A 19237-nucleotide genomic window follows, 5' to 3' on the forward strand; every position below is an offset into this window, starting at 1 on the left:
AACTTTTGGAGTGGATTACATGACTTTAATTCAAAATAAAAGACTTCCCATGCCACATAGAATCATCTCAATGCAGCAAATGTAGAGCAGTGATTAAAAAAAGCAGTTTATTTTATCACTTGAGGTGCATCTCAGCCAATTGTAAATGTAACTTAAAAACTTACAAAAGTAATCAAAATACTTTAACTGTATTTTTTAAGCATTATTATACTTTAAATCCTTGAATTCAAAAACAGAAAATCTGCCTAAGTTCTGGTAGTTGACCTCCAATTGAGTTTCTGTAGTACTCGACACACAAAAATCTTGCACAATGTTTTTGTTTGACTTGTGATATGTACTGTCCTTCACAAGTTTGTGAATAGGTTTTGAGTTTCTTTCATTTTTTTTTTTACTTTACTGCTTACTTAGTTACTTTTTAAATTTAAAACCGTTTCTTTGACCAGACAAACCACAATGGTGGGATAAAAGAGCCAGAGGTTGCAGACCCCTGATATAGGTTTTCACCAGAGATGTTCTCTATCACTTGAGTCAATTGAAGCTCACTTTTGGGTTGTTTATACCTTTTATTTTGAAGTCCTTCATGCAAAATAAAGACAGTACATTTTATTTCCTGTGGTCAAATGTGACGAAACACTTAAAATAATTATTGGGACCATGAAAACAGGTTTCAATAACGTCTGTTGGTATTTTGATTCATTTTTTGTACTTCAATATCGAAATTATATATATTTTTACCTTTAAAGTGAGTTTAGAATTCGACAGATTACTCGGATCTTACAGAAGTTAAAGACCCACTTTGAGGCTAACTGGGTTTTTAACATGTTCTTGTGGCATTTTTCTGATAATGGAGGGCATATATTAAGACTAAAACCAGTTTTATTAGAAGCCAATGATGTTGGAAACAAAGTATTTGTCATTTAATTCACAGAGAACAGGTTCAGTTTTATTTGTAGTGTGAAGATGTGAGCACGCAGCCTCACAACCTCCCAGCATAACTATGCATGAATGACAAACTAAATGTCATAACTATATAGGCAGAGAGGAAGCTTCTTAACAATAAAATGTTTAAAAATGCCTCTTGATCCATCTGATAACAATCTGGATTGTAATCACCCATCCACGATGACCCGGTGACCTCTCATCCACCTGCTGGCTTAACCTGTGACCCTAAACTTCAACAGGGGTTTAAAAAAATAGGTGGATTAAAGGGAGGTTAGCTGCAGCACCACACTCCCTTTTTTTTATTCTTGGCACAAAACTGGCTCCAGCAGCAGCTGTGAGCTGGATTGTCTTGGAGTAAAAGCACAGTGATGAGCTCCACCACAAGCCAGTCTTAATGAGCTGCACTATGTAGCGCTGCAGTATTTTAGTCACAGATCAAAGCTGCTTCTTATTCCTCTGAGTCACACTCTGGCTCGCTACGGTTTTCCCACAGCATCCACTGCAAGAACGCCACGAGACGCGTTTGGATCGTTTCCACGGCACACTTATTAGTTTGAATTTTCCCCCAAAAAATTAGGAGTTTACTTATAATTTTAATGTCAGGTCAAAAACAAAGAAATTTATGTCTATAAGTCAAATATGATAGTTTCAAAACAATGTCAGGTTAAGGAAAAAAATCCCTATTTTCAATCTTTTGACACAAAATTAAATATTTAAAGTGAGTTTGCTGCTTTTATGACTTCAAGTTTGGTTTATTATATCACTTTGTGACTCATAATTTTCCTGTTTTAGCTCGATCTAGCTGCTCCTATAGTCATTTCTTATTACACCAGGGGGCCGATTCTGTGAAAAAAAACTCGTACAAAGTGAGCAATCTGTGTTCATATGTTCCTCTGGAGTGGGTGGATACTATAGGATTTAAATTTTTAAGAACAAAAAGAAACGTTTTAAAGAAACTAAGACTTTACTTGCTCTTTTGGGGGATATGACCCGATTATTGCTGGCAAATTCATGAGATTGGACCATAAACTGGGCTCATCTTCAAGCTGTTTCTTCTATGATGATATTTCAGATTTTCTATTTTGTGTCGTTGTTTTTGAAGCGATCCAGGCTCTGAGCCATTAAAAGATCTCCAGGCAACTAAAACAGACACCATTGAGATGCTTCGTCAGTGCTTGCATTTCAAAAATCCAATAATGAGAATAAAAGGAAACCGTAACTGGTCATCTTTAGGCATTTTTTTTAGGCAGAAAGTAGAATACAGGCAAAATATATTTTATGAATTTAACTATATATGCTACTAGAGCAAATAATGACAGATTTGGATAAATTGTATGTAAAAACCTTGTGTAGTTTAGATTGCAGTTAATTTTGGGTTATTTTTCATCTTATTTACACCAAAAATAATACTTTCTGTCCTTTCAAAGTCTGAACTTTTCAAAAGCTCAGAAACTGGATGAAGATCAAATATATTACAGTGTCATGTAAAGTTAGCAGCTGTAAATATGAAATATTTATGTGAAAAAGAGATCAGCAATAAACCAACATTACCAGAAACAGATTAACGTTTTGTATGTAGATCCTGAAAATGGTTGCAGAAACCTGCATAGAGACGCTTGGAAGCAATAGTTTTAAAAGCCAGAAAGGGGCAGTGACATAGACTTTTCACTGGAAGTAGTCATTTTGAGCGCGCGGTGAGAACGTAGCTGTAGAAAAAGACATCAACAGGAAAAACAGGATGAAGATGCTGACTCCAGGCTACATGCCTGATAACCTGGAAGGCCTCCCAAACCCTGATGGCCATCTGGCTCTCACATATCTCCACTCCACAGTGTTTGGGCTTTAACAGCTGTACTTTTGTCAGACTGCATAGAATCTGGGGTTACGCAGAGGGTCGCCAAAGTGCCTCCAACATGCCGTCCATTTCTTGGCTGTCTGACCGGCAGCTCCACACGCGATAAGTGGCTCTCCTCGGGGCGCTCTCTGCCCACTAAGTGGTCTTTCTAAAACAGGGAGCTTTCACTTTGCAATAAAAGGTCAGTTTGGAGGCTTATTGATCCAGAAATGGCCATGCAGGAAAAACAGGAAGTGGCGGTTTTAACAGGCTTGCAGAGCCTTCTTCAAGCTGTTCTAATCTGAAAAGAGATGCAGCATCGAACACGGTGCATGAGTAAACAGGTCGAATCAGCACCAGACTGACGTGTAATTAGGCGAATTTTCATTGTGTTATTCATATGTGCACCTCTTCAGTAAGATGTCAAGTGGAAGTAGGGCCGGTCTTCTCATCAGCATCATATTGTGCCTGGGAGAGGAGCAGGACAGAGAGGCAGAAGCTCTGTCCCTCTGCATCTGCAGACCCGGCTGGATAATAGGAACTGATGCCGAGTCTGAAAAATGAAAAGTGCACATTGAAACACATGCATTTTCTGACAAACCGATGATCTAATACCAAATGAGGTAAAAAAAAAAAATCTTTTTAGTACTTGCCTTTAATTTATCCCTCTTTTTCACCAATTGAGGTGTTAAATGTTTATCACTTTTAATTTACGAACCATAAATTCTTTTTGAACGCTCATTATAAGAATATCGTCACTAAACTAGGTAAATAAAAGTTTCCAGTTTACTGAAAAAATAGTTTTTCTTCTGTAATTAAAAGGTGTGAGTTTACAGTGAGAAGGCCTTGGTTGTAATCCCAGCTGGGACCTTGTGGAGTTTGCATGTTCTTTTCGTGGTTTTCTCTGGGGACTCTGATTTCCTCCCAAAAACCTGCTTCATAGGTTGATTGGTGTCTCAAAATTGCCCCTAAATTGCATGTGAGGCTGTGCGATTGTGTGGCCTTGAAACAGACTTGCAACCTCTCCAGGGATTAGTAGATTTTTTTTTTTGCTTACTTAAAGAAAATCTGCATATGGAGGAAGAATTTTTGTCTTATGTTTAAGGGGCCTTCCTTTGCAGAGTATTCCCCGCCTTTGCCCAACAGTAGCTGGGTTGGCTCCAGCAACCCCATGATCCTGAAAGGGATGGATGGAGTTTTTAATTAATTTGCTCCTGGAGACTGTCTGGCCCTCCCATTGATTAAACAGATTTTTACTTGGCTAAGCCCTCACTGGGTCAAAACCCAACAGAACTGGACAGGAGAGTCCCTCAGATGACTCCTTAAACAACCGACCACACTGAAAAAACTTTTTACTTTTCCCCTACAGCATTACTTTATTATAAAAAATAATAAAAATACAAAAAAAATATTTAAAAAAGTAAAACAAATGATTAATCACTTATTGAAAATTGTTAAATTGATTGACTTTTAATGATATTACTTCACTTTCTCCAAAAATTGATAAATTAATTCAAAAATCTTTCCTAATGTAGCATAATTTTGCACATATTTTTAACTTTTGATACTTGATGAAATTTTGCTATGAACATTCCTGAAACAGTGTTGTGTCTACTTTACTGATATAGTATTATGTTTTATTCATATGAATGGCTTTTATAAGTAACATAATCTGCATATATTTCAGATGACTGATCTGCATTTGCCATGTTGATTTCTAAAATAGTTATTGTTGACGTAATACTTAAGTAATTCATCTTTGTCATGGGCTTAATCGATATCTTATGATTTTTAATTCTGTCTGATAAAAACTGGGAACCGGATATTGATAAATCATGTTATAAAATGGTTATGGTATAACGGGGTGGGATTATATAAATTCGCTTCCTTCCACTCCCTTTCAAGCAATATTTATTAATATGTATAATTATCCTAAGTTTGATTAGTTACTGTATGAATGTATAACTGATGTTTATATTGCTGTTGTGTATTATTTCTACTTAATTGCTTGAAATAAACCATTTCAAATAAAAAAACTCGCCCCTCAGAAATAAGTCAAAACTTCTAACCCCATCAGCAGATTTTCTTTAAATAAGCAAAAACTTAAGAATAATCTGCCAAGGGGGTAAGAAAAACGGTCTTACCAGGAATCCCAAGACATGTTTTCTGAAACTAAGATTATGTTTTTATTAAAAACTTCTTAGTAAGTTTATTTTTCTTGCAAGACAGAAAATTTCAATTTCATCAAGCTCCCGAACCACAGTAAAAAAAAAGTATTCCATTCCTAAATAAGACTATTTTTCTTGAAAAAAGTGGGCATTTTACTTTCTTAAATACGGTTTTTGCAGTGCACATACCTGCAGGAGAAAGTGAAACCTCCTCACATCACTTTGATTTTTTTTAATTAGTGGATCTGTGGCCATAGTTGAGATTGAAGGTGGAAACATGAAGCAAACCCACTCCTGTAAGAGGCCACGGACCATCTATTTACTCACATTAGTGGATAAATGAATAAATATTGTCTTCTGCCTTTCATAAACTCAGATAAAGCTGGAAAAAATTAACCTTTTTTTCCACATAATCTGCACTTCCATCTTTGTACTGAACACTGAAAAATCTTTATTTTTTTGCAGTTTAGTCACATGAGACACATTGCTTATTGTAATAAAATTAACTTAATGGTTTCTAGTACTGTTTTTTTGCACATACTTCAATACAAAACAGTACAAAAATGCACCATTAAAAGAACAGCCAGTATTTCAACAGATTTGATCCCATCTTTCAAATGACCAATACAAACACTGAGGTATTTTTGAACATTAACATAAAACAGAATTTTCTTTAAAACTGAAAAATTGTTTGGTCATCTGCGTGTTTTCTCTTCCCGCCTGCACATTTACGTATTTGCATCCGAGTGTAAATTGGCTGAATTAAACTGTACAGCCCATCTACTCTTGAGAATAATAAACTCTTTATTTTATATTTTTACATCTCCGCCAAGTTTAATGTGCAATTTCATTTAATTCTCTGAAATGCTTCATCTCATGCATCCGATTTCACACTTGATCCACTTCTCTTGAACTAAAAGCAACAGAGCCATCCTGCCTTTGTTCCAGGGTTTAGTTGACAGGCTTTCCTTTAGTTCTATTTGGGAGGGTTAATGAAAAAGTTTCTTCTAATGAAGCCACATGATAATGCGAGCTCTGTGCTTTTCTGCAAGGCAGGCTAAACTCCCACATCAAAGCTACATGCTAATGACAGCAGGCCACTCTTCATCCTCTCATTCATGTGCGAGGAAGAGTAAGAGGCTTTACGGTGATGTAACATGACCCCACGTAAGGCGCGGGCATGAAGGTGTGCACACTCCTCATGCAAGGCGTCCACCTGAGTGCTCACATCGTTGTCTCTTGAGTTTAAGCACACAGGGGGTCCCAACAGCTAAATGGACGTTTAAAGGAGCCTGAAATATCACTGAAGAGGTTTAGAAAGAAAGGCATTGAAAGCCACAGTGTGAATGAGACAAATGAAAAGCCAACCTTGTCACCTGGAAATCGACTTGGATCCAATCTGAGCTCGTGGATTAAGAAAGTGGATCACCCACTTTGGCTGATGAGGATCTTAAAGGGACAGACATGTCTGCTATAGCCACACAGCTTTCTCTAAAACCGATTTAATTTCAAGAAAAACTCAAACCTTCATTTCAATTCAATTCCGTTTTATTTATGTATATAACCTAATGTTACAACACAGTTGTCTCAACAGGCTTCACTAATTGTACAAGACATAGAATCATTTTTAAAATACAATGGCTGATTGCTAAACTAAACTAAACAGACTAGGCTAACGTGGGCATCCCTGCCCTTATTCCTTCCTTCTCGGAAAGGAAAAACTAAAAGGGGCGGCTGTGGTGCAGTGGTAGGGCGGTCCAATCGGAAAATTGCGGGTTTGATTCCCCCCTGCTCGCCCATGTGTCGAAGGATCCTTGGGCAAGACACTGAACCCCACCTTGCCTCTGGCGGAAGGTTGGCGCCAGTGTTGACAGCGGAGCCGCCACCAATGTGTGAATAGGTGAATGGGTCAGTGACTGTAAAGCGCTTTGGGCCTTCAAGGAAGGTAGAACAGCGCTATATAAGTACCGGCATACACCATTTACCAATCAAGAAACCTTAGGGGTGTCTACATGAAGGAGGGATCTTCTCCCTGGACGGACAGGCGATGTACCAGAACTCTCAGAAAAAGAATTAGCTTATGTACAACTACATGTTTGATTAGTGTGGCAGATGGGCTTCATCCAGATGGGGGCACGAGACGAGCCAGACGAGGTCCACGCCAAGTGTAGGAGCACAGAGGAATCTGGAATCACTCCTGCTCCCCCGGAGGGGAGTGGAGAAAAAAAAGTCGCACTGCAGCAAACAGAGACATAGAGAACTAAATGATGATTAAATGTTTAAGAATAGAGGGGAGGAGAAGTAGATGAAAATAAAGGACAGAACCCCAGTGCAACATACTTTCCCCAGCTTCAAACTTATAGCAACTATTTGTTATTGTTATTGAATTTTTTTAAATCTTTTTTTTTCCCAGCATATCAGTATTAATACAATAAAATATTAATTTAAGCAGGGGTGGTGGGCCACCCTGGCCTGGTTTATAAAACCCTGTTCTCTCTGCTTAGATCCACTGTGAAATATTTATAAATGGATGTAATGAAAATTATAATTATTCCCCCAAACTTCATCTCAGTAGGTGAGGAACAAGTTAAACATTCTCCGATTACTAGCAAGCCTGTCCAAAGAGGAATGTTGTAAGTCTAACTTTGAATGTAGAAACTGTCTTGGCCTCTCTTACAAGAGCTGAGAGTTTATTCCATAAGACAGGGGCTTGGTGGCTGAGGGCTCTACCTCCAACTGTACCTCTACAAATTCCGGGAACCACAAGCAGTCTTGCATTTTCAAGAATGGTATGCTATAGTTTTGCAAATTCATTCCATTTTATTACAAACTGAAAATTCGAAATATAAAAAGTAAAAATCTTGAAATGCTAAATGCTATTTTGGAAGAATATAACATTGTATTATTTATAAATAACTATAATAAATAAGGCAAACTTGACTTCAGAGGTTTCTTGAGTCCCACTCCAATCATCTTTTAAACTATTTTCAAAGCGTCGTCTTTTATTTTATGATCATGCCATTTTTTTAATTCAAAATCAAAAAAATGTTTCTGCAGAGCGAAGGATATTTTATATTTAGATAGTTTATATCTGATGTAGCCCATGTAATATTTGTTCTGTTAATTTCCCCAAAATTTTGCCTTTTTTATCTTTAATTTGTTATTTCTAACAGTGTTTTGTGATTTAAAACAATATAAAAACGCCATTTAGTGAGGGAATTGGGGGAATTGGGCTAAAGACAGTAAATTATACGATCAAGCTGTAATTATTATTTAATGTATTTTTTTTCATGTGCACCTCAGTCTTTATGAGGACTGCCGAGAGGAGGTGTGTGTTGGAGTGAGACCAGAAATAAAACACATGTGCTGTATTTTTTTTTTTTTTTTTGCTTTAACACACCCTCATCCTGAATGGCAATTCCTGTGTGAGACTCGTTATTCATCTGAAAACACAACGCAGAAGATCTTAGCTGGCGCTGCACGGACCCCGCAGCAAAAGTGTGCCCCGGCTACTCTGAGTTATGGGCAGGACCACTGACACAGAGCAACTCCACCCCCTTTCCCATCACTCATATGTTTACATGCGCCTCTGCTAACTTAAAAACCCTCACACCCCCAACCTAACAATACCAGAGCAATAAAACTGGTTTTCATCAGCGTGGGGCTTAAAGAGCTTAATTTATGATCTTTAACTTTATAAATGTTCATGTCAAAGCAATCTGCAATTCAATTTTTTATTTTTTTATTTCACTACAAGGAAATTTTTCTTTACTTATCGGATTTCTAATTTGGAAAAATAACAGTACGAATGTGGAAATCATGGGAAATCCATATTTTATGTACATTTTTAATGTAAAAATGCAAAAAGAGCCACAAACATTATGTTAGAGCCACATTCTCCTCTTTGCTCAGTGCTTTTAGACAGATTGTGAAAAGTCTTCTCTAATCATCAAAGTGGATCAGCCTTTTTCTTGGCCTTTCTTCACGTTGCTGCAGAGCAACTTGCCCAGAATAAAGAATGAAGGCCAAGACTCACGGTTGAAATTGAAATAGTCATGAAAGTCGATCCATCGATCCATATCTCTCCACATTAGCCTTAGTGATACTAATTAGTAATGTGTTGTCATCAGAATATGGCGAAACAATTAAATCTAAAAGGCACAAAATTAGCTCAAATTAACCTGAATGCCAGAAGATCAATGCAGCCAAAAGTTTAAAATGCCAAAAACGGCTTATAATTTGGTCACATGACTAAATATCCTACCTTGGTTGGATAAATATCTACTACAGTGTATGGAAGCGATTATGTAGCATAAATAAAAAGCAAAGTCAAAACCAGAAATGCTTTTTCATTTTCAAAATGAAGCTGCATTTTTTGACTCAAAAATATAATGAAAAAGCAATCCACCAAAATGCTTTTTCATTTCCTTCCTCAACACAGCTTATTCTGTCACTTAATTAAAATTAAAATGAAAATGGTATTTGACATTTCATTTTCAAGACGTTCCATGGTAAATGTGTAGCATAATTCATTTAGAAATGTCTAATTTGACCATTAAAATGGATTAATAGAAATGCTTTTTAATTTTCAAAATGAAGCTGCATTTTTTGACTCAAAATTAAAAAGAAAAAGCAATATTTCAAAATGCTTTATCATTATCACAGATATTTACACCTTGATCTGCAGCTTCGCGGTGAATTTGCTGTTTGATGACAGGTGGAGCTCCATCAACAGAAAGCAGATTTCTCCATGCTAAACGTTGCTGGTTGGACCAAAACACTCACTTAGCGCGAAGCTGCAGGAGACTATCTTCATAATGTGCTTTTATTACAGTTATGCTAATATTTTACGGCCTGCTCTGCTCGATTATATGTTTTCAAATCCGTGCGGTCAGACGACGCTAAAGTTGGCTTACGATTCACAGCTTCTGATTCGCGAGGGAGCTGAAGGAACATTCTGCTGCATTTTTCACATTAATTAAGATCACCTAAAACCGGGTCCTGTTCAAAAACCGCTGGACCTGGCCTGCTCAAACCTGGATTCCTGGATCTTAATAAATCAAACAGCAAATTCACCGCAAAGCTGCAGATCAAGGTGTAAATATCTGTGAATTACATCAGTCTTTATTTTGTTCTGGACACCACTGGAAACACAAATTCATATGATGGTTTCTCAGATCGCAGCAGCATTTCCGCCTTCAGCGATCATCGGGAGCTTCGCGCTCCGCTGTGCGAAGGCAGCTGGCGGTCCGAAGAACAAAGCTTGTCCGCGGTGCGTCAGGAGGAGGACCGCAGAAGGCGGACATGCAGTTACTTAGTCCTGAGAAGCTGTGTAAAGTCATCAGAAGTTCACAACCATCACAAAACCCTCGTCTCTGCCGCTAACACAGTCTGCTCCTGGTGCGCGTGTGTGCGTCAGTCAGCAGCCGGACACACAGAGAGAGCAGTGACGTCATCGCCCCGCCTCCCCTCTGCTAATGCTTTTTCGAATTGAATATTGTGACAACTTGCGCGGGGTGGATGTTAAAATGCAAATGCAATCCCCTCTTTGCATTTTCATTTTAATTATGACACAGAATGAGCGGTTTTAAGTATAAAATGAAAAAGCATTTTGAAATATTGCTTTTTCTTTTTAATTTTGAGTCAAAAAATGCAGCTACATTTTGAAAATTAAAAAGCATTTCTATTAATCCATTTTAATGGTCAAATTAGACATTTCTAAATGAATTATGCTACACATTTACCAGAGAACTGTTTGAAAATGAAATGTCAAATACCATTTTAATTTTAATTTTAATTAAGTGACAGAATAAGCTGTGTTGAGGAAGGAAATGAAAAAGCATTTTGGTGGATTGCTTTTTCATTATATTTTTGAGTCAAAAAATGCAGCTTCATTTTGAAAATGAAAAAGCATTTCTGGTTTTGACTTTGCTTTTTATTTATGCTACATAATCGCTTCCATAACAGTGTGTGCAGATGCATATATATTCCACAACATTACACTCTGAAATACTGCATATAATATTCGCCAAACATTTGTTCTTCATTAACAAAACAGTGTTTGGCATATATTATACAAAATATTTCAGAGTCCAATGTCATGGAAAACATACACATCTGATTGAGACTGGTGTATATACATTTTTTTGTTTTGTTTGCTTCTCTTTTTAGTTTTGTTGTTGTTGTTTCGACAGGTTGAAATGAACCAATCCCAACATTTAAATTTTTTAAAAATAGTTTTGAGAAATAAACCAATTCCAACATTTACATTTTTTTTAAATAGTTTTGAAAATATTAAAGCAAACAAAACATGTAATAACTGGCAGAAGCAGTGTGAAAAGTAGAGCCTATGAGCATAAAAATTGAACTTTGCTTTTTACATGTGCAAAATCTGCTGCGATGTTCACAGTCAAATGTCGGTGAAGTGCCACACTGTGATCAGTTCCTAACAGTGTTGTTCTCATTGTGTCAAAGGAGACGTCTCAAACTGTCAGAGTTCTTCCAAACTGGCTTTAAAGCATCTGAAAGGATGTCATTGGAAGCCATACAAGGATCCTGAGACAATATCCAGGTTACAAACTACAAAAAAGGCAGATCAGATCATAAATCAAATATAACAAGAAAATGACTACGTCCCTTAAAATCTTTGAACTAGTAGGAAATCCTAAAGTCTAGACTGTGTTTGGTGATAACAACAAAATCTTTTTCTTCAGTATCCTGGAAAAATGGTGCTAATAGTTGGGCCTAGTTGTGAACTAATGGGAAACTCTACAAATTATTTTTTAGCTTGTCAGGAAGTTTCACAGCTGTGATGTTAAATTAGTGTAACTAAAAACTGCTGATGCATGTGGCGGTATTTGCAATATCATGTGAACTTACACATGATAAAAAAGGCAAAGCATGAACCAAAAATTGGTTATTTACAACAAAAGAGACATAAGTAATTTAACGGTTGAAGCTGGCAAACTGTGATAGGGTAAAACAACAGTGATAAAATGAAATGAACAGAAAACAGACCGTATGAGGAAAATATAACCAAAAATCTACCTATAAATAAACTGACGTAATCACAACACAAACTCCATGGGAAAAATAGCCACAATTGTCTTGAAAAATGTCAAGAAAATCAATGTAAATTTTGTTTTGCATTAATTTCTGACAACCTGCATTACTATCACATATAGATGAAGAGAAAAACCGTGACCCATGTTCTGTGAAGGTCGCCCTACTTTGACCCACGGCAGGATGATGAGTATCTCATCATCCTCAGGCAAATGTCTTTAAAAATTTGCCAAGGCGCTCTGGACAGATGGAATGAGAAGAACCCGTTATGAATGAACCCAGAGTGGTGTGTCTGATTGGGGCGCTGTGGGGTATTTAGACCCTTAAGTGTGACTGACACTTTTGATTGCAGAGCAGTTAGGGCGTAGAATGAGTAGAGAAATGGTGATTATGTGACACGGGGAGAAGCCACAGTGGCCGTCAGCGCCGCCATGCCCATGAAAATAACATCCACGAGTTCTCCCAGAAAGCCCCAGGACCAAATATTCTACACACAAAAAAATATTGGAAATATTTGGAGATAAATTGAAACCAATACAGAGCAAGTTTATAATTTTGTAAAAAGTAAGAAAATAAACAGGTTTTTAATTATCATCATGTTGTTTTTAGCCAAAATAAAAAAAAATAACTTTAGTTTTCTGGGACATAGTTTCTGCAAAGCAGCATGACTTCATTAGAAATTCTCCTCTAAATTGTAGTCGTAACCATTGGCGCAAAGGAACCCCGCTCCCCCTTCCCCTCCCCGTTGTTGAGAGTTCTCTGTTTATATGCTCTCCCACTAGCTTACAGCCTCTCACAACCTCAACCTAACACTACTAGTGAAACAAAAATGGCGAGCAATATTGGAGCCATCGAGCCGTATAGTTTTGAGATGATGCCAGCTCAGACGAGGAAAACGAAGACGTTCATGGATCAGATTGGAGCAGAGCAGGGAGCTTATGGCACGCCCAGCGTAAAAAAGATCTTTTTCAAACAGCAGTTTTTCATCTGCTCCTGATTCACAAAAACCTGAATAAAGAAACAGTGAGAAATTCAATTTTAAGCTTAATTTTCTTCACATATGTCCTCCGTCATTGGAAAAATGTGACCAAAACATGTTAAACACACTATTTTCCTCAGAGTGGGTTATCAATCCTCTCCCTTTTGGTCATTTTCCCTAAAATGCCTGGCCATGTCCAAATACACCACAACATTTTTTGTCCGATTTTGTAAATGTAACAATTTTTCCAGTGTGCAAAGTTGTGAAAAAACAAGTGACTGCACAAAAACTAATCGCAAAAATTACAGTTTTCTGTGCCTGACACAGAGGCAGTCTGCAGTATCAGCAAAATTTCTTTGTCACATTATGAGCCAGCTTAACCAGTATTTGTTGGTTAAGTTGAACTTGGGGAAAATGATGTTTCCCTCTTTATCTCTGAAATGTCAAATTTGACACAAACAACTTAAATCCTGAGCAAAAATGTGAAAACGACGGGGCCTCACATTCTAGTAACGGAGCTAAAATGCTCCATTTAGTTGCTGAGAAACAGATTCCTTCTAATGTAGCACCGTTCATCCTTCCACTAAAAGCTTTATCTTTACCCGCCTTCCCATTTTACTGCAGATACTGGTATAGATCCATCATTCACAAAGCTCCAGAACCACATCCACTGTGCATTGCCTTTATTTGAGAATCACTCGGTGTCAAAGTTTTGGAAGTCCACTAACACTTTGCCCTTTAAATTAGAGGGATGATGATGGGAGAGCGACAAACCTCCAGACAGGAGGAGCTGGTGGCAGGTCTGATGGGCCGATAACAAGGTCTTTCAAGAAATCTCTGCAGGATTTGGGTGTGTTGAAGATGTAGGGTTCCATAAAACTCCTAATCAGCCGCCAGTTGGGGAGCAGCTGGAGAGCTAACAGCAGAGGGATTTAGGGGCAAATGAGAGGGCTTTATGGCATGATGGGAGCGAGAAGAATCATCACATCCTTTTGGTTTTGTTGAAGCGGCGTGGAGGGATGGCACCTCAGTGTGTGAAAAATGAAGGATAGTTAGCCGTCTTGAAAACGCTGTCTTCCTAATATTTGAGTGAGCTCGCTCCGTGAAATGGTTTACCTGGTGCCCACGTCTCCTACAAGAATAATAACCTAGAAGGAGAATGAAACGCTCTGCCACAGTTTTGGTTTTTCTCATGAAGCTATAGAATTAAAGCTTTAAATAAGGAGGCCAAGTTTATACCTCAAAAAAAATAAATTTTACTGCTAACTCTGCTCACATGTCAAGGCTCTAAAAGGTTATGCTTGTTTTTGGTTTTCACTTTCTGATCTAGTGCAGGTCTGCTGTGGCTTCTCCTTGCTGCTCCGCCCACTCACCTGTGCTTTCTGGTGGAGTCCAGCTTGTTAGTTGATTAAGTTGTCTGCCTATTTAAGTCATGTTGTTTTATGCCTCAGTGTTGGAGCGTTTTGCTTTTTGCTGCTTTGTTGTCATTTCCTGTTGCAGACGCCGCTTCTTGGTTTTTGATTTACTGACCTTTACCTTGTTTTTTACCTTGTTTTTCCCAAAAGCAGGGGACACCCTGGACAGGTCGCCAGTCTGCCACAAATCACACACCTGTACACACTCACACCTAGGGACAATTTAGAGCGTTTGGTTCTCAAAGATTTTGTAGAGGGCCAAATTAGGGACTTGACATTAGACTGGGTGGCAATTTTGGTGAAAAAAAATGGATACATAGAAAAAGTTGTTTTTGATAACTTTAATTTATTTCTTTGATTATTGTATTTACCTGCTTGCAAATAAGGCACAGGACTTTATCCATGAGGTACGACAAAGTAAGCATTTGCTCACTTAGCTAGAAAGCGCCTTTTCTCCTCGCCAACGAGTTATTTCCTCAAAGGAACCTGCTCTGGCCCTCTCTCCGAATCCCGCTCCGATTCCTTTTTCTACTGCCATCGTCTTTTCGCAGACGCAGCGACATAGAAAATGTTGTCTGCCCTCTTGTGGTGAAATTAATACACTGTACCGTTGACACCGAGTGTAATCACCTTTTTTTTTTACTGCAGATGTCGCCAGGAACCACAAAACAATATTTTTTCCAAGCAATGTACAGCTGGTTTAATAACCATCTATTAGGATTTATTGAGGGCCACTAAAAATCTTCCCGTGGGCCGCCATTGGCCCCCGGGCCGCACTTTGAGAACCCCTGATTTGGACCTATAACCTATGAAGCATTTTTTAAGACGGCCGGAGGAAGCCAGAGTCCCAGGGAGAAAACCCAACATGCACGGGGAGAACATACAAACTCCACACAGAAAGGTCCCCCATAGGTGTTCTGTTTCAGGTCCCGCAGCCGGAACTTGAACAGGAGGCCTTCAATTTTATATATATTAAATATAAACGTAATCTGTTAACGGACTGGTGACCTGTACAGGGTGTATGCCTTCTCTTTAATGATCCTGGGATATACTCCACTCTGTGACCCTGCACAGGGCAAAGTGGGAATGGAAGATGAGTGCACAATCTTAAGATCAAAATCTTACTACTTCGTGTTTTTAACCACGGACCCTTGACTCTGTATATCAATTTCACACTGTCATAAGCCTCGCATCTTATGGTTTAGCTGTGAAAGACAACAGAGTCCCCTCAAAGAATATTTTTGTGGATGCAGTTTATTTGTGCAGAAGTTTTGTCATCTGATCTGCTTATCAAACAATACTTAATATAAAGTTTAACCATTAAGGAAGACACATATGTTGGATAACTTGGGTTGGCATGGATAAAGCAGTGACATAAGTAGCAAACTCTTCTACAATCTGGCGCAGATGACGACGAGGGTGACAAAGGTGGAATAGTTTCATGAAGTTGTAGTTCTGTTTTACCCCCAACAACCACCATCAGTGCACTAAGAAAAATGAAAGCAACCGTCCAAATAGCAAACTATGATAATGGCTGCTGGCACGTAAGATATCAGCTTCTAGTGCTATCAGTCCAGTTAGCCAATCAGAGAAGACCTGGCCAAAATTCCCGTATATAGTCAATGTATTTAAAAATATTGATGCATGAAAACCGATTTTCTTTAAAATCGATTTGTCTTCAAAAATCCTACATAAATCTTTAAAAAAGTGACATCACAAATGGGGTCAAGTAATATTGCTGTAAGGATCCTACTGCAGGAAAGCTAAATGTAGCTTATAGCATTTTCTAGCAACGATGCATGCAAACCCAACTGTTGTTCAGACATCAGCAAAGGTTCATTGACTCTGTTTGTCGAGCTTTAAATCCGTCCATCCCTCATTAAGATATGATTATCCCGTCTCAACAGGAGTAACATAATTAGCGTTTCCAGGATGGGGGAGGAGCAGAGACAACCCTCCCATCCTGCAACCCTCCTATCTGGCCACATGTGGGCGAAGGCAGTGGGCACCCATGGGCGGGTTTAAGTTTATAACTTTGCCTTTTTTCAAAATTTCTTTTGAGTTTAAAATATAGATTTTGTATATGTACAACTTTATTTTTCCTATTTCTGATTTTTCCTTTAAGTTTACAATGTGTACAAAAAAATATTTACAATCCATTTATTTATTCCCTTTAAGCTTATCCTGATCTGACCCCATAAAGGCCGACAGTATGGACTCCGGATCGCAGTTCAATAAACTCAAACGGCTAAAATGTGTCTTTGCTCTGCAAAGTCTGAGCTGAGAGGCTTGCATCGCTTTGATTGGATTTGACAAGATGAGCCAGAGGAACTTGACCCAGAACCAACAGAATGTCAGGTTTACCATCATGTGACCGCTGCTCCTCAATCCTTCTGGGCCTTTGAATCTAAAGTCACAGCTGAAATATCCTGGACTTGGGGGGCTAAATGATGATAGTGTGCAGATATCCCCCCCCTGCTCCTGTCACCATCTTCGTTCGAGTCACTTTTACGTTGATTTTTTAAACAATATCTGACGTATAAAAGCCTCAAGGTTCTCTGAGGCTTGTTTTTATTGACGGAAAATTCATAAATTGTGTCATGCGCCTTCAAAAACAAGCACAAATCTATTTATTCATCCATTTTGTTTACTTTTTTCACTTGATTTAAAGCATGCTATTAGTCTCCCCAGCTTTAAACACAAGGAAGACACACTTCTTTGAATTTTTGCCATGAAGGATGCATAACCAGATCAGGTTTCAGACACAATTTGTAATACAGCGGGTTATATTTATGAGATAAATTAAAATGCATTTAGTTTTTATTTTTATTTTTATTTTATTTATATTTATATAAAAACAACAATACATAACTGTATACACACAATAATTCAAAAGCGTCTCTATTGGAAAGGACTTAAGAACGATGTTTTAAAAAGAGGCAGAAGCTGAAGCTTATTTAAGTCACTTAAACTTAAAAATACAAAACAAAAAAAAATCCACACAATATATTGTTATTATCATTATCACTATCTGTATGAAAATGTATCAATCGCCACTATTACATAATATTAAGGTACCAACTCAGACATTCATTACAAACTTCACGAGTCTAAGACATCGACAGAGAACTGACCATATGTGATTCAATGAAACAATTAAAAGAATTTCTTTGTATTTATTTTAAATTGACAAATGATTGGATTTTTATTTCTGTATTTATACCATGGTCCGAGTAAATACTTGATTCTGATTGGCTGCAGTGTGTGGATTTAAAACGTGATAATCCACAGTAATAATGCACACCTAAAAAAGAAGTTCCGGTCACATAACATTAATGTTCTATATCACTGCGCTGGCTTCTTTTAAATAAGCTTTCCCTCTGAACTGATGCTTTATGTAACCCATCGTGAGGATCAGCATATTTATTGCTTTCCTTTGTTGCTAAAGTCAGTCGGTGCCAGCTCAGCTGTTACCATGACAACGCGCCGCACCATGTATCAAGAGTTCGCTTTTTGGGAAAAGGCCCTTTAAACCAAAAAAAAAAAAAAAAAGAATAAATTACCAATAATTGCTTGAATATTTATTTATTTTGCGTGTGAGCGGGATAATGGCCTTTGAGGTGTCCATCATGAGAAATGAATGGACTTCGCGAAAGCAACTGTCCTCCGCTTCGCGTCAGACGGTTCAGCTTCTGCGTTGTCCGTGAATTTTTGATGAAGGACACTTCGTCGGCCATTATCACTTACATGATTCTTTCCACAGTTTTACTCCGGTTACTGTAATGTATAATCTCTTTTACGTTGTTGAATGTTTTGAAATTCAAGGTTCCCCTTAACCTGACATAAGAACTTGCTAAAAACACCAAAAAAATATTTTTAATCGTAGTGGTTCTTCAACAGAGAGGTCAAAAAGGTCGTAAACCAGTTTTTTCTTAAGTTAACAGGGAAAGTTAGAAAACCTCAGTAACTAAAAGGAGGTTGAAAACTGCGTCTGTTTTTGCAGAAACAAAAGAGCGGCGAGCAGCAGCTTCATCAACCTCCTGTTTGAGCCATGAGTCTTTTAAACCATCGCTGTGTCCTTCCCTGCTTGCTCCAACTTCTCCATCCATCCTCTGCTGATGGTTGATGCACGTCTGTGCACATCGAGGAGGGGAAGCTTTATCGGTCTCCCGTCGGGGTTAATCTTCTTGATCAGCGGGCCAGGATGGAGACGACAGCGGCTTGATTTATGATCCTCCAACAAGGCTGCTGTGTCCTTGCCGGAGGCGCTAAACTCCCCACCACCACCACACAAACCCTAAACGTCCGTCCACATGTTTTTGAGTGATGGACGATTTAGGGTGTAAGTGAGCTGATGAGGGATGTTGGTGTCGGCAGGTGCTGAGGAGACAGATGTGAGGGCTCGGCCCGTCTCATGCCTCGCGCTCTAGGAGAAACTTGTTTTGACACCTGACTGTCATCCTTTTGGACTTACTGATGTTCCAATGCTCTTTGATTTATAGCACAGGGACTTTGGGGACAAAGAGCCCCCAGGGGTCAAGATTAAAAAGAATGCAAAGTCTTTAGTGATAAATATCTGCTTTAGCTGAGGACACCCAGATCTGAGGCCTGCTCCCTCATATCAGATCTGTTTTGGCTCAAATATACTCATTTTTGGTTTGGTTTGGGATCGACCACTGAAGTCTTAGTCACAACTACCTTTATATGGGTTGTCTGCGGGCAAAAAAAAGGAAAACCTGTAAAGTTTGGAACATCGGGCTCAAAAACGCGTGTTTAAGCCACTGCATCTAACAAAAAGTCTATGTTTCAGGCCTCCTCGTTGAAACTCTCTGAATCA

General features: G+C 38.3%; 1 protein-coding gene across 1 annotated transcript in view; it reads left to right on the top strand.

Annotated features, from left to right (window-relative positions):
• The window catches only part of lhfpl3 (LHFPL tetraspan subfamily member 3), a 49770-nt gene that overhangs the window by 1096 nt on the left and 29437 nt on the right, over positions 1-19237 (top strand). The gene's annotated exons all lie outside the window — the stretch shown is intronic.

Source organism: Oryzias latipes, chromosome 23 (genome assembly GCF_053564925.1).
Source record: "Oryzias latipes strain Hd-rR chromosome 23, Olatipes_Hd-rR_3.1".
Lineage (NCBI taxonomy): Eukaryota > Metazoa > Chordata > Actinopteri > Beloniformes > Adrianichthyidae > Oryzias > Oryzias latipes.